Below are 14,947 nucleotides of genomic sequence, written 5' to 3'. Positions count from 1 at the left end.
GGTCTTCCTGCAGGAGGAGGTAGTGCCTGAGCCGAGAGTCTCAAAGAATGAATGGGGGTGAACTAATTTCAGCCAATTCTTCTTGAAAATGAGATAGAAATAAGGTTAGAAGTCTTGCCTGGAGTCTATGAAACCCTCCACCTACATTTAAAAAATATGACTTAACACTATTATAGAAAGAAATAAAGCTCCCATGATTTCGCCCCTGTGATTTAAACCTATATTACTATGCTATTTTTGTGTACTATTATTGGTTGTCATGCAACTTGTTACAGATTTCCCCATAATTGCAAACACAAGGCTTACTGCATTTTACATTTTTTAAATGTAATATTTCAACATGTTAAATGAAGCATAGTGAATAAAGTCATGGGATCTCAATCAGTCTGCCCTGGCTGAGTGTCTTGATTCTTGCCCCTTATAAACCCAGGGAACTTGGCTGCATTATATAACTACTCCATGCCTCAGTTTCCTCACCCCTAAAATAGAGCGAATCATAGCAACTGTCTTTTAGAGTTGTGAAAATTAAATAACTTAATACATGTAGAATGTTGGCTCTTGACTGGGGGTGATTTTGCCTCCGGGGGGGACTTCCGGCAATGTCAGGAGACATTTTTGATTGTCACAACCAGAGGGCAGAAGTGTTACAGGCAGCTGATGGGTAGAGGCTGGGAACACTCTACACTTTCTACAATGCACAGGACTGTCCCCCACGGCAAAGAGTTCTCTGGTCCAAAATGTCAGTAAGGCCAATGTTGAGAAATCCTGCTGTAGGCTGGGAAGCAGTGTCTGGCACATGGGAAGTTCTTACTAGATTTTAGTTATTATTTCCTAAGCCTTCCAAAATCTGTAACCTGATACTCAAGGAGAAGAGTGATTACAGCCAACCTGTCTACATTTCTTTCCTGTTTCTCCTTTATACAAAGCACGGAGTCTAGCCAGCTGGGCCTATTCACTGAGCTTTGACTATGTCATGCCCATGCCTAAGCCTGGATCTTGGTCCCTCTATCTGGGTCTCCTCACCCATGATAACTCCTATACTTGCTTCCAGATCTGTCTTCTCTGTGAAAGCCTAACAGTGATTTCCTGTGCCTGGGGCCCTACCACTCCAATATGGTTATATACATTTGGTTCTGCAGGCAGGTTTTAGTCTCCCTGTGAAATCCCTGGCCACTCCAGAAGGAGTTACTCTGGGCCAGGAACTCAGTGTCAAGGCCCTGAATACATGATGTCTAACAAGCGACAGGCCTATCCAGGAGAGGCACACCCTATGGCTTGCTCGATCTGGTGTACTGCTTAGATGCTCATTAAGCACCTGATGGGGGCCATGCAATGAATTTTGGGAATCGGTCCTGCTCTGGAGGGGTTAAATCTGGACTCTGATCTCATTAGCAGTGTGATCCTGTTCAAGTGACTGATCAGATGACAGTCATTTATAATGAGCATGATAAGAGGTATTTCAGAGTTGGGGGGGGATGGGTTGAATACTTAGTTATGGCTTAAAAGTGTTAGTTCTTTTCTACCTTGATTGCCTGGTTTGCTTTCCAACTGCTCATCTACCCACTTGTCCAAGGGCACTCCCACACTTCCCCCCGCCCCCTTCACGAGAGCTACTCTCTGGGGTCTAGCTTTGTTCTCCAGTAAACATTCTCCCTGTGACTCAGGCTGCTGCTCAGTCTCTCTGTTTAGGTTGTCCATCTGTGGTGCTGAGCCAGTGCTACGGCTCTTAAGTAGAATTCCAGGAAAAGTGAAGCCCATGACAGAGCTGTGTTTGGCTGAGTCTGTGTGCTCCCTGCCCCCTTCTCTTCCATGTATCCAGAGTACATCCTGATTCTGAGGAGATTCCTTCTGGGTTGTTTCCACACAGTTGGGGGTAGAAAAGAGCACCCCTAATTGGGGGGATTCTTAACATATAGCACAGATGACACGTGTTTTGACTTACAGCATGCACTGTCTGTGTTGCTGAGTCAAAAACCATGCAAGTGTTTTTGGTTAAGCTGTTCATTAGGCTCTGCACTTGCCAGGCATAGAGCTCAGTGACAGAGGACAGACAGGCACAACGTGCTGACAAGCCAAAGGTGACGATGCTTTTATATCTGATAGTGGCATGGATGTTTATTAGGGGGCTCCAGGCAAGTCACTTACCCTTTCTGGGCCTCTCAGAGGCAGTTCAGTATAGAAGTTGGAATGAGGCCGACCTGTATCTGCTGTGCGACCCTGGGGAGGTTACTTAATCTCTCTGAGCTTCAGTAGCCTCTTTGTAAAATGGAGATAGCAACAACAGGAACAGCAACAGAATTGTTGCAGGGATTCATTGAGATAAAGCTCAGAGAACTCTCGGCACAGCAGAGTAGACACGGTGGGGGTCCCACCTACTCCCCCATCCTACCCTGGAGGTGGGCTCCACACTGACAGCTTCCAAAGGGAAGAAAGGTTATACGTGTGGAATGTCCCTACGCTGATTATAGATGTCCGAAAATTCTTCTCCCAGGGAGAGGTGGGGTCTAATTCTCCTCCTCTTGGGTTTGCACTGGGCTTTCTAACTTACAACCAACAGAATGTGCAGAAGTGGTGCCGTGTGACTTCAGAGATTAGCTTAGGAGGCATGCCGCTTCCAAACGGGCCCACTGGAACACCTGCTGTTGGACCTCTTGGACACTACTTATGGGGACCTTCAGAACCCAGTTTTTATGCTGAGAGAGCCTCAAGCCACATGGAGAGGCCATGTGGCAATGCTCTGGTTGACAGTCTTAAGTGAGTTCTCAGCTTACTGCCGGCATCAGCTGCCAGCCATGTGAGTGAGATATTTTGGGCATCAGCCTTCAGACCCAGACAATTTCTAAACTGTGAAGTTGGTGAGATTCTCAGCCAGAACACCCAGAGGGAATTATTTCAGAATTCTAGATTCACAAAATCATGAAATGGCAAAAGGGTTGCTTTGAGCTACCGAATGTTGGGACAGTTTGCCATGCAATGGTGGATAACTGGATGGGGAAGAATGGATGTAGAGTAACATCACAGGGACATTTAATTTATGTAAGTTAAGGGATATATCTTTGGCAGTATGTGAGCATGCGTGTTTGAAGGGGAGAGAGATTGAGAGAGATTTAAACAATGTGGACAATTCCACTCTCATTCTGTCAATGAGCACATACCATGGAATAAGAGGACCATGAGTGATATCAATCTTCTTATTGGTGAGTTGATTTCCCATCCTGCCATACTGGGTATGATTCTGTCATTTAGAGTTGTATGTTTTCACATGTTATGGTCTCTGTAGGCAAGCTGGTTCTTTCATCTGGTGCTCAAACAAGGAAACAATAAAATATATTCTTTTACTTAAAAAATGATTTTTCAAAGTTTATTTTTGAGGGAGGGAGGGAGAGAGAGAGAGAGAGAGCAGGGGAGGGGCAGAGATAGAGAGAGACACAGAATCTGAAGCAGGATCCAGGCTCCGAGCTGTCATCACAGAGTTGGACGCGGGGCCTGAACCCACAAACTGTGAGAACATGACCTAAGCCGAAGTCTGCCGCTTAATCGACTGAGCCACCCAGGCACCCCACAATGTAATATATTCTTAAAGGAAATACAGTGGTATTAGTTTGCTTGGGAAATGGTATGCTAATTGGGAGGACATGATGTCCCCCAAAGGAAATTCTAATATTAAATTTTAGCCTCATGATCTGAGTTCAAAGCACGCTTTGGCTTAGACGTGACTCGATTGGGTTATAGTCCTTTGTACCACAGTACCAACATGGTGTCTTCACAGAGCAGATGTTTGGCAAGTATTTTTGATGAAATGACTTTTGGATTCTAGGAAGAGCCCATTAAGCTGTATATTCCTAGTGACAGTGTTGGCTCACTGCCTGTATCCCCAGTGTTGTTAATTGTAGTAGGGAATTTGAACTTTCTTCCATTCTGAAGACTTTCATTTGAAGCAGGATTTTTCTGTAGTAGGTAAAACTTTGATCACTACAGGAAGGGTAGTGCTGAAGATTTGGAAGTGATATGGAAGGGTAGGATTGTGTAGAATTCACCTAAGATGCTTATTTAAATCTTCTGAGTAAGGCTATAGGATGCAGGCATCATCTCGAGTTTTCTATAGCTAACAGTTTAGTTAGGAAGGCACACAGTGAACAGATATTTACAAATGTCATGAGTCTTATCCAAAGAGGTGCTATGGGAGCATAGAACAAGAGATTTAGCTTTACCTGGGTGTTAAGGGAAAGCTGCTCTCAAGAAATGATCCTGAAAGGTGAGAAGATATTTGCCAGATGAAGGGAGACAGGGGAATGCATTTCAAGCAGGGAACAGTATATGTGCGGTCTACACCAAAGGCTGGCAAACCTATTCTGCAAAAAACCAGACAGTAAGTATTTTAGTCTTTGTGGGCCATCTGACCTCTTTTGTAGCTCCTCTGCCATTGAAACACGAAAATAGCCATAGAAACTTTTTTATGTCCCAATAAAACTTTATTTACAAAATAGGTGGCGGGCCAGATTTGGCCCAAGGGCCACAGTTAACCAATCCCTGATATGACCCTATGTTTTATTGAAGAGATAATAGCACAAAACTAGGAAGCAGCACACTTGAAATTCAAATCCAGTTCATTATGACTCCCAAACCTATGTTCCTTGAAACATAATATGCTTCTAAAATATTTCTAAAATCCTTTCTAAAATCTTTTCAGAGGTTCCATCAGAGCAACAGAGCTGTGTAACTGCTGATCGTAAAAATGCCTAGTACACTGTACTACCGTGCTGACCACTGTGGCTTGATGGGGATGGCCGCATGGTTGGTGTTAAGCACTCTTCAGATTCTCTACAGATTATTCAATGTATATTTATCTTGATATACATAATTTTCATTCATTGGTAGTGACTAATTTTAGCTCTGTTGTGGTTTGCTGTCCTGTCAATAAATCATACACTTTAGCCATTATCCCTAGCATTCTGAGAATCAAGTGTTTCTTTTGGCACAGCTCTTTATCTGATGTTAGTGCTATTGTGAAAACACTCTCGGAAGTCTTGGTATTTATAGGCATCTTGTTCCTTTGGTGGATGTCTGGGAAAGATCAAAATGTGTAGGGCTGGCATTGATGGAGTCCTTTGTTCCACGTTAATAGTCTACTTTGATGACATTCTCTGAGGAGTTGTAGGCATTTTATCTCATATGGTCAAGGTTGTTTGCTTTATAGCATTCTAAAATTGATTTTAATTTATGTTTAGACAGTTCTATTTAGAGACACCCAGCTCTTTGGATATTATGTTATAAGTGTTTCAGCATGCATCTCTGGGGTTGAGTGAATGGGGAACCTTTGGATAGGGGTTGTCAGTGCTGTGGTAGGGTTTCCTGCTTCAACTGGGGGATGGACAAGGTAACCACTATTGTCCCTTCAGTCCTGCATCCTGAGGACAGCATGGTGATGCAGTTTGAGAGTGACTTAGATACTTCTTCTCTGTCTCTCTAGTTCCTTCATTCATTCAACAAATCTTTGTTGAAACCATGTGTGTCTGGCAGTGTGCAGGGTTATTTAGCAAGAAAACAGGTCCTTCTCCTGATGGAGCTTACAGTCTAGTGGGGAGGTGATTGATATCAAATAGTCATATCAATGAATAAATATTTGCAAACTATTGCAGATGAGTCCTTTGAAATAAAAGAATGCAGTACTGAAAACCAGTCTGTCTCAGACTTGGTAGTCAGGGAAGTTTCCCTGGGCTGGTGATGCTGAGGATGGATTTAATGGGTAATTTAGAGGTAAACGATAGATGAAGGTGGATACTAGAACATTCCAGAAAAAAGGAAGTGCATGAGTAAAGACTCCATTCAAAAAGTTGAGTGGAAGGGGGTGGGCTCAAAACGTGTCTCCCTGCTCCCAGAGTGAATGACCACTGGAAAGCCTGCCTCCTTGCTCCTACTGTTGGATGCTGGGCAAGGATCCAATCAAACCACATGAGGATTTGTTGGCCTAGTTCATCTATTCATTACATTGCTCATACCCCCAGATGAGATGACAATATTCATGAGAAGTTTGTGAAACACTCTTGTACCTGGTAGGAGCTTGGAGCCTAGAGTCTTGGCTGATGAAAGGTCTGCTGAGAGCTTGGGCTGGTTGTGGGGTTGGGCTACAGGATGTGGTGCCCACAGGAAAATTCAAGGTGGCCTCTGACGGACTGTTCAAGTCAATCTTGAATTTGGAAGGGCTGGGAAGAAAGTGAGGAATACTGAAAAGAACACAGTTTTAAGGCAAAGGGTGGGAGGCCAGGACTGCTAGAATTTACAAGCCAGAGAAGGTGGCCCCATCTATGTTTTAGAGAGTGGTATTGGTCCTTGGCAGGGGTTGGAGGAGGTGGGGAGATATTAGAGTCAAGTATAAAGGTTAGATTTTAGTTATCAGATTTTTTTTTTGGAGGAAAACAAAGCTTTCTCAGTCAATCTCTTTTCAATTTCCCTTGGCTCTCTCCACCAAAACTCATCAATAATCTAGTTACACTAAGAGCTCTAGCTCTATAATTCAGCTTATCAGTCCCCACCAACAGCTGTCATTTGATCCCATGATGGTTTTACCTGTAGCAGCCCTTCCCTTCTCCCTTATTCTATTTCCAAGTCATCAAAGATGTGTGGATTTCTAGTTCCTATTTTCTCTTCGTTTCCCATCTGTACTACTGGCTTTGAAACATTGGTTGTGTTCTTTTCTCCTCCTCTTTCTCAGACGGGGACTTTTTCAGTCTGGCTTCTAAAAAATGCACATGAAAACATCTTGCACGGTGGCTGGAACATCGTAAGTGCTCAGTGAATATCAGCTTGCTCTTCCTGAAGTTGGATTGAGTCAATTCTCATTCCCTGTGCCTCACCTATGGGCCTTTCCCCCTTCTCCTGTGATTGCCATACTTGCCCCATCCTGCCCATCTCCCACAAGCATTCATATTGACCATGTGCTGTCCGTTGGATTCTCTGCTAGGTCAGTGTCCACTTCAAGAAAGCTGTGGCAGCATTAAAGCCAAGACGTTTGCAGGTGGAAGGAATCTTAGAAATCATGCTCACCCTTCTTTGTTTAGAGATATGGAAAATGAGTCTACCCAAGAGAAGGGGCTTGGCCAAGTTTGTACAATCAGATAGTGGCAGTGCCAGCTAGCACCTCCATCTCTGTCTTGCTCCTATTCCGTGTGTAAATGTCCTGTCCATTAGTTTGGTTATTTGGTTTTTGCTTTGATGAGTCTAGAGTTCACACTTCCTGTTGCTGCCCCTGTTGTATATATGAGCTGGTCTCACTACCCACCCTCTCCCTTCTCCCCTTTCCTTCCCTTCCCTACTTCCTGACCCGCTTCTTCCCTTTTCCTCTTCCTGCTTCCCCTCCTTCTCCTTTGAACAGCATTTATATTTGACATGAATCCATAAGACATTGTGCTTGTCACAATGTGCTTGTCACATTTCCTGGGGATGGACAGGAAAGAACAAAATAGAATCCCTGCCCTCAAGAAGCTTGAAGTTCCCAGGGCAAAACAGCAGCAATAACATAAAAATAACAAAAAAGGTAACTGCTAACATAGAGCACTTTGTGGTGTCAGTCACTGTGCTAAGGGTTTTCGATGCACACGTTTATTTAAACTTGACCACAGCCCTGTGAAGCAGGGACAGTTATTTCCCCATGTCACAGATGAGAAGGTTAAGGGGCTTTCCCAAGATCAAGGACACACAAAAAGGATGTTTTGGCAAAAAGACATGTACATGAGAAGGAGAGAAGGAAGGGTAGAGTACCTGCATTGTCACCTCTCAGGGTCCACCATTGGCAGGTGGTCTCTCCAATGTCCAAGAAGCTGCAACCTCAGGATAAAAAAAGAAGAGAAGAAGAAAACTAAAGTTCTATAAAGATTCAGCAGGGCTCGAGGAAAGCCTTCCTCTCCACCAGCCGTATGGAGGGAACTTAAAGTGATTTGGAAGTTACAGCCATGTACAACTTCTGGTGATGATCGAGGGAAATCTGAGCAGGGTTAACTAATCAGCCTAAGGGATTTTCCCCTGTGCCTTGGTGGCAGGTCCATGGGAGGTATGTGGAAGCTTTTCCAAGTCAGGGGCCACTGGCCCTGTGATTTGGATCACCCTCTAGGGTGTAGAATCCCTCCTGGAGCCCCGATCTCCTTGGGCAGAGCCCATGGCTATCATGCTAACAATAGCCTTTGCCATTTCTCGGGATTTGTTTCAACTTGACCTCATCCTCAGCCTTGCACTACAGTAAAGATCCCCCAACCCTTCTCTGATTTTCCTCTAGCCCTGCCCAGCCAGGCCATTCTGAGAAGCTTGGTTTGGAATTGGAAGATGTATAGCATCTTTTTCCAATAGAGTAAGACTGTCTATATGTGAGCCAAAAAATGCACGTACATTTCGGGGTTTTATAGGATTAAATATGTTTTGGCAGATACTCTTAAATACAAAGAGAGGTTGGAATAAAGGCAATCCAGCAGGCTTTTAGGTTTCTATCATGTTCCCTTTCTGCAGAATGGGCGATCATTTCAAGATGCGTCATTTTGTTCAGTTTGTCTTTAAGGAAACAAAGATCACTATTATTCATAAACAGCCAGAATGAGAAGCAACAATTACAATCAAGACACACATGCATATTGGGAAATGCACTTTCCTTCTTCCTTCCTTTTCTTTGCTTGACAATGATGGCTGTTCCTGGTCTTCATTCATTATACACAAATAGGGTTAACGTATTTTGGCATCTGTACCCTGTTTACAACCAAACGTTCTTGTCCAGCCCTTTAATGCTGCTGTGTGGTTTCTGCTGGGCTGCCTTCAAGTGATGAAAACAGGAGGAATCATGGGGGGTGGGATGGATGGGAGTGGAGGTTGTTTGTTTCTTTGGGTGGTGCCTCTCTTGGGGCAGTTTGTCAGAGAGCCATTCTCTTCAAGTCCGCATTGCAAGGTTTAAGAGTGATAAATAGCCCTTCCCATCACACAGAATGAGAACGACGTGATCAGTGAGCTCAGTGAAGTGAGTGTCCAGTGGCTGGGGTGGGGCTGTCCATGCCGGGAGGTCATGGCAGGCATAGTTAGTGTGCAGTCACCCTGCCCAGGGATCCTCACGGCGAGACCTGGCAGTCTGCCTGAGACTGGTGGAGACAAAGCCCACAGGGAAGGGTCCAGGAGGGAGTAAGTCTTGGATGATTATCCTTTTTCTTTAAAGTGATAATCATTCTCTCTTCTGTGTGTTATACTTTCCTTTGCTACTGATCTTTCTGGTCAGCATTTAAACACACTCAGATTTCTCTCCTCTTAAAAAAAGTAATCCTCCTCCCATCCCCCAGTCTCTTCTGTCATCTGCTTTTCTCTTCCCCATCAACTTGTTGAAATAATTCTCTAACTGGCTTTTGACATTTCCCCAGTTCTTCCTCCTTGTACATTTACTCCAGCCTACCTCTCATCCTAAACACCAACTAGGGTTGCCGCGTCCAAAGTCATTAGCCCAAGGGTCTCCCACTGAGTCCTAAGCCTACTGGCCCCTCAGGCCCACCAGCACGTGCTGCTTCCCACACACTCCTTTGGGAGCATTCTCTTCCTCTGTCACCCTGTGACCAATCCCCTCTGCTTTTTCACCACCTTTGTGACAAAGGCACAGAGTCCTTTGATGGCTCATCTTGCTAACTTATGCCTCAAAGACTGGCATTTTTTCAGGCTTTTTCTCGGGCACTTGCCTTGGTAAGCCCACCTCCTTGGTGCTAATTGAAACTGACACAGTCCCTCACTCTATTTCTTTGCTAAGACTCAGACCTGCATGGTCTAACTTTTTTTCCAAAACACTTTGTTGTCCCATAGAAAATTCCAGTTCAGAATATCCAGAGTGATGCTCATCTTCCCAGCCAGTTAGTCTGCTCTTCCCACCATGTCTAACAGTGAGTGCCGTTCCTATTTTTTGTTTCCTGGAGCAGAAATCTGAATCCGTCTTTTGACTCTCCCTTCCACACACACTTGCTCATCAAGTCCTATTAATTTTACGTCTTATTATGTCTAAATTCTGAACACTTCTCCTGATCTTTACTGCTCCTATTCCAGGTGAGGCCATTGTTATCTTTCTCCCGCATTTGGATACCTCTACTGGGCTTCCCTACCTCTTCACATGGAGACAGTGGAGGTCTTTCTAGGACGTAAATCTGATAATGTTACTAAAGCCTGTTATGGTCTCTTTTTATCTTTCTCAACCACTTCCACTTTCCGCTGTACTACTGAGCAGTACTAAACATCTCTAATTTCCTTACCCAGCCTTTTGACTTCACTTGCAAACCTTTGAACATGGCGGTCCCAGGAGTATTCTGCCTCCCACTCCCCTAATTCCTGTCCATTCTTTCACGTTACACTTGGGTGATTGTGCTTTCACACACTTGAGTGTCCTTTCCTCTGGGAAGCCTCACCTGTAGTCACAGGCAGGACCGAAGCCTCCCTTCTGGTCTTGTAGGGTATATTGCTGCAGCGAACTCCCCCAATCTGTTCACATCTCTCTGTCTCCAGGCCCTGGGTGTCCTGTTTTCAGGCAGTGTCCTCTCACATTGGCTGTGTACTTGGCCATGTGCTCAAGACGCACTTGAGCAAGTGTGACACCAGTAGAGACTTGAAAAAATGCTTGCACTTTGGAGTTTGTCCTCGCCTGTTGTCTACACCACCGCTGCGTGATAACATTTACCAGCTTTTTGCACAATGAGAGAGACACAACCCAGCCACCTCTGTCACTCAAACTGGCAGTCACTTAACCATCAGACAAGTGAGCGACCATCTGGGACCATGTTCTTTCTGCCTGGACCATTCTTCTCATGTTTCCTATAAAGTACTACTCAGCTCTCAGGAGGCAGCCTATAATGTCCTTTCCTGGAGAGACCTTGCCTGATGATGATCTAAATCAGGTCCCCCCAAATAAGCTCTCATGGTACCTTTTACTTTTCCTTCAAAGCGCTTACTGCAACTTGTATTTAATGCCTTTAATTGTGTGATTATTGGTTTAAGCGATGGTAAACTCCACAAGGGCATGGAGCAGATCTTCATCCCAAAGCTCCTTGTACGCCCTCAGAAATTTGGATGAGTAAATGAATGAATGAATATTTAATGCCCAGGGTGCGAAGTTTTGCAGTAGGGAGGTCAGTTGGAGAGACAGTAAACAACTTTTCATTTCCTCCTGGCTTGGTTTCTGCAGTCACCCTGCAGTGTATCTTTTTACTTCTTTGCATGTTTCTTGGTTTGTATAACCAGAAGTCACACCTAAGGTCAATGGTCACCAATTCTAGAGCCTTTATGATTTTCAGGACTCGGGGTCTCCCACCCAGGTTTCATAGCTTGTTCTCTGGCTCTTCAGTGGCATTGGAGTCACAGCATTGAACCCTTTTCCATCTGAGACGTGGGAAGAAAAAAGGATGAGGGCAAAGGAATCCAAAGGCAGGAGTTGGGGTCCCACCTCTGACAGTGACCAACTGTGTGACCTTGGGCAATTCTCAACAGTTCAGGACCTTGTTGTGAGGACCAAATGTAGTAATGTAAGTCAAATGTGTAAGATGGCTTAGTCATGCGTGCATTTGTCCATTATTCACTCCTACTTTGCTGTTTTTCGTCTATTCCCTCCTTTTTGGTTTTTCCTGGTAACAAGAGGCACATGATAAATATTAGTGCAGTGACTGAATGGGGGCACTGGAGGACTGATAATTTCCTGCTTACCATCTTCTTCTTATTAACAGCAAGTTTAGTATCTAGCATATAACCTGCGGGAACATAGCTTGGTGTTTCTTGCTCTTCAATCTGTTTCTCAGCAGGAGTCCAGTCATCCACTTCTGACAGATTTTCTGTAATCTATACATTTGCTACATGCCAGACCTATCACATAAACCTACATAGTCCTGTTTGTGCTGGAGTTGACAAAGCCAAGGACATTACATTCCATTTTTACTGGCGGCAAATCCTTCATTTCCAAATGAAAATCAGAGGATGATACTTAAAATGAGAATTCTAGTTGGCTAAGTTAAGGAGTCTGAGAAAAAAGTTAAATTCAAGAAAGTCATCTGGCTCTTAGCCCAAAGCTTTTATGTTGGAATATAAATTGGGTACTATGTCTTTTGCTTGTTTAAGTTTTCACCTCTCAGGGTTCTGCTTTCCTGAAACAATCACACGCTCATCCAACAACCACCTCAATGGCCTCCAGATTGCGGGGCTGGAACTGTGAGTCAACTTCAGGGGTATGAGGATGAGTCTCTGCCGGTCTGACCGTTCTCTCCCTGTTGCCTCTTGCTTGTCTTAAACCTCACAGCAGGCAGGGAGGCCTTGGACAGTTAGCAAGCTGGATGATGAACAATGTCAAGCACTTGAGAAACATGTGGGGATAGTAACTCTGTCTCTTCTCTGGACCTGGAGTGAATTAGGAGGGACACCCGTAGTCTCCAGGATGTCCACAGGTCATGGAGGGTGGGAGCCTTGAGACTTGAGGAGACAGCATGTCCTCTCCCAGTCTGATGACTTAATGGTAGACTTCCCACTCACAGAACACTTTGTCTTGAAGATCCTGGTTAGAAACAGATTCTGTGCACAAGAAGATGACCGCTATTTCCACGACCATTTCAACTTTGGTGTTCTTACCACTCATCACACAAGTAAGTCAGTCTTTCTGACTGATTTGAAAGGTCCATGAGAATGGGGACCATGCCTATCTTGTTCTTAACTGTATGCTTAGCTCTTAGCACAGGGCATGGCAGAGGGGCTGTTGTTGAGTTGAATGATTTATGAATCACCAGTCTTATATGTGTGCATCATCACCTTTAATGCATGAGGCTGATAATGGCATACAATAAATATCTAAAGGAAAAGAAAGAAAAAAGATAAAGATAAAAGAAAAAAAAATCCAAATTTTCAAACCAAACCATACAATTGATTATTTATTCAATGACTATTTTACTAAGCACTGTGTTTTAGAGCATTAATGGCACCCATGTTTCACCACTGTCTGTAACTCCTTCTTTGCCATGTGTCTTTGCATCTCCTCTCACTTAAAAGGCAGGGATTATTTCCTTGCCTGTTGAATCTGGCCTCAGTGATGTGACTTGTTTTGACCAAAAGTAAGAGATAGAAGTACATATGTTCCTGTTTTGAGCCTTGCCCTCAGGAGGACTTGAAATTTCTGATTTCCCTCTTCTATTCTATTATTGTCATAAGAAGGCCATGCCTTGGTCATGCCACTGGTCCTAGAAGAGGAATAGAGAATGTCCAGTGGAACTGCTCCAACAAGCCCAGCCTATGTGGGACCCCTAGCCTGGCTCATAGGTAAATATATATGAGTGAGCCCAGCTGAAATCAGCTGAATCCAGTTCAACCCACACCTGTGCAAGCTTAACAGTAAATGAAAATTTATTAAGCAAATGAATCTTACGATGCTCTGTTATATAGCAGTTTTGCAGCAGTAGCTAAACTGGTATAAGCATTTACCATATGCTGGGCACTCTGATAGAGAGAGATAGCTACTTATGCCAACATGACATAGTTGGTTGTTCCAGGAAAGCTTTGCCTGGGAAATACAAGACTACGAATAACTTAACTGTTGGTTTCGGGAAATTCCTACAGATCAATTTATGAGACCGTAGCCTGCTCACTAGGCCAGACAGTTTGCTTATCAAGCAAGAATTTACCTGTTTTGTGCTGGGTTCACCAATCCTAACGTATTATATCTTTTTTAAAAAGTTTATTTATTGAGAGAAAGAGAGAGAGTGGGGGAGGGGCAGAGAGACAGGGAGAGAGAGAATCCCAAGCAGGCTCCACACTATCGATGCGGAGCGCAATGTAGGGCTTAAACCCACAAACTGTGAAATCATGATCTGAACTGAAATCAAGAGTTGGATGCTTAACAGACTGAGCCACCCAGGCACCCCCTAAAGTAGTATATCTTGAGCTTTGCCCCATCCCAATCAGTTTCAGTGCTATGCCTTGATGCTTGTAAGCTTTTCTTCAGTCTCATGATTGAAAAAAAAAAATCCAGGATGGTTTAGACAGTCATTCTTCTTTCATTAACCTTTTACATTAGTTTTCAACCCTAAAACATCAGAATCATGGGAGCTTTTAAAAACATGCCTAGCCGGGGCCTCCTTTTTGGCAAATCTGACTAAGGAGATCTGGGAAGAACCTCCCTAATTCTATAGGTGTTAAAAGGAACCCAGGTGAGAGTCATAGTTCTAGAGAAGCAATCAAAGAAAATTGAAAACTACTTTTCCTGAGCTGAATGAAGGCCCCAAATTGAAAACACTCATCACTGGCAAAAACCATGGTGTCCTTAATCTCACCTTCCCTGGTGATCTCATCACCTAGAAAATGGCACTTTCCATAGTTGGGGTTTTCTGTGCACAGGGACTCTTATCTGAGCAGGCATCTTTTCAGGTGCCAGTAAATCTCTACGTGCTCCCTCTCTTGTCTTCTGATAGATGAAGGGCATGTGTTTGACCTGAAGCCATGCCCCAAATGGCTTGTTGGGCCAGCCGTGCAGTATGAAACATCCTGTTCACGAAATTAAAATAAACACAACAAAGCAATGGATTGCTTCCCTCCCTCCATGGTGCAGTCATTTCGTTAAATTAATTGGTTTATTTACTCATTCCTCTGATCAGCAACGTTTTAACTTAATTATGTGCATAAGATAGGGGATAATGTATTTGTGACACAACTTATTTATGAAAGCCATCCATGAAAATCCATTTTGTTTCCATGTGATCTCATATCATACACACTGCAGTGATGACCTATCACCTAATTTGTGGTTACGATTTGTGATTGTTTATATTGACAGGACTAGGGCACTTTAGAGCACACCAGGCAAAGATCTCCAGAATTTTCCAGAAGAGTCTGGGTGAAATAAAAGTTGCAGCTTCCTTTTCCTTCGTAAAACACTAGCACTGGAGAAGAGGAGCTGGAAGTTGTCTGAATTCCTCTGAAT

General features: G+C 43.9%; 2 long non-coding RNA genes across 5 annotated transcripts in view; one reads left to right on the top strand and one right to left on the bottom strand.

Annotated features, from left to right (window-relative positions):
- Positions 1 to 14,947, top strand: part of LOC122234991 — a 120,461-nt gene that overhangs the window by 43,731 nt on the left and 61,783 nt on the right. The window lies entirely within an intron of this gene.
- Positions 6,007 to 9,523, bottom strand: LOC122234993. The gene is made up of 3 exons (XR_006213020.1): positions 9,419 to 9,523; positions 7,759 to 7,824; positions 6,007 to 6,203 (listed from the first exon to the last, which is right to left on the bottom strand). It is a non-coding gene; the product is annotated as an uncharacterized LOC122234993 (long non-coding RNA).

Source organism: Panthera tigris, chromosome F2 (assembly GCF_018350195.1).
Source record: "Panthera tigris isolate Pti1 chromosome F2, P.tigris_Pti1_mat1.1, whole genome shotgun sequence".
Classification (NCBI taxonomy): Eukaryota; Metazoa; Chordata; class Mammalia; order Carnivora; family Felidae; genus Panthera; species Panthera tigris.
The sequence above is the reverse complement of the archived record's forward strand: the minus strand, read 5'-3'. Positions and strand labels throughout refer to the sequence as shown.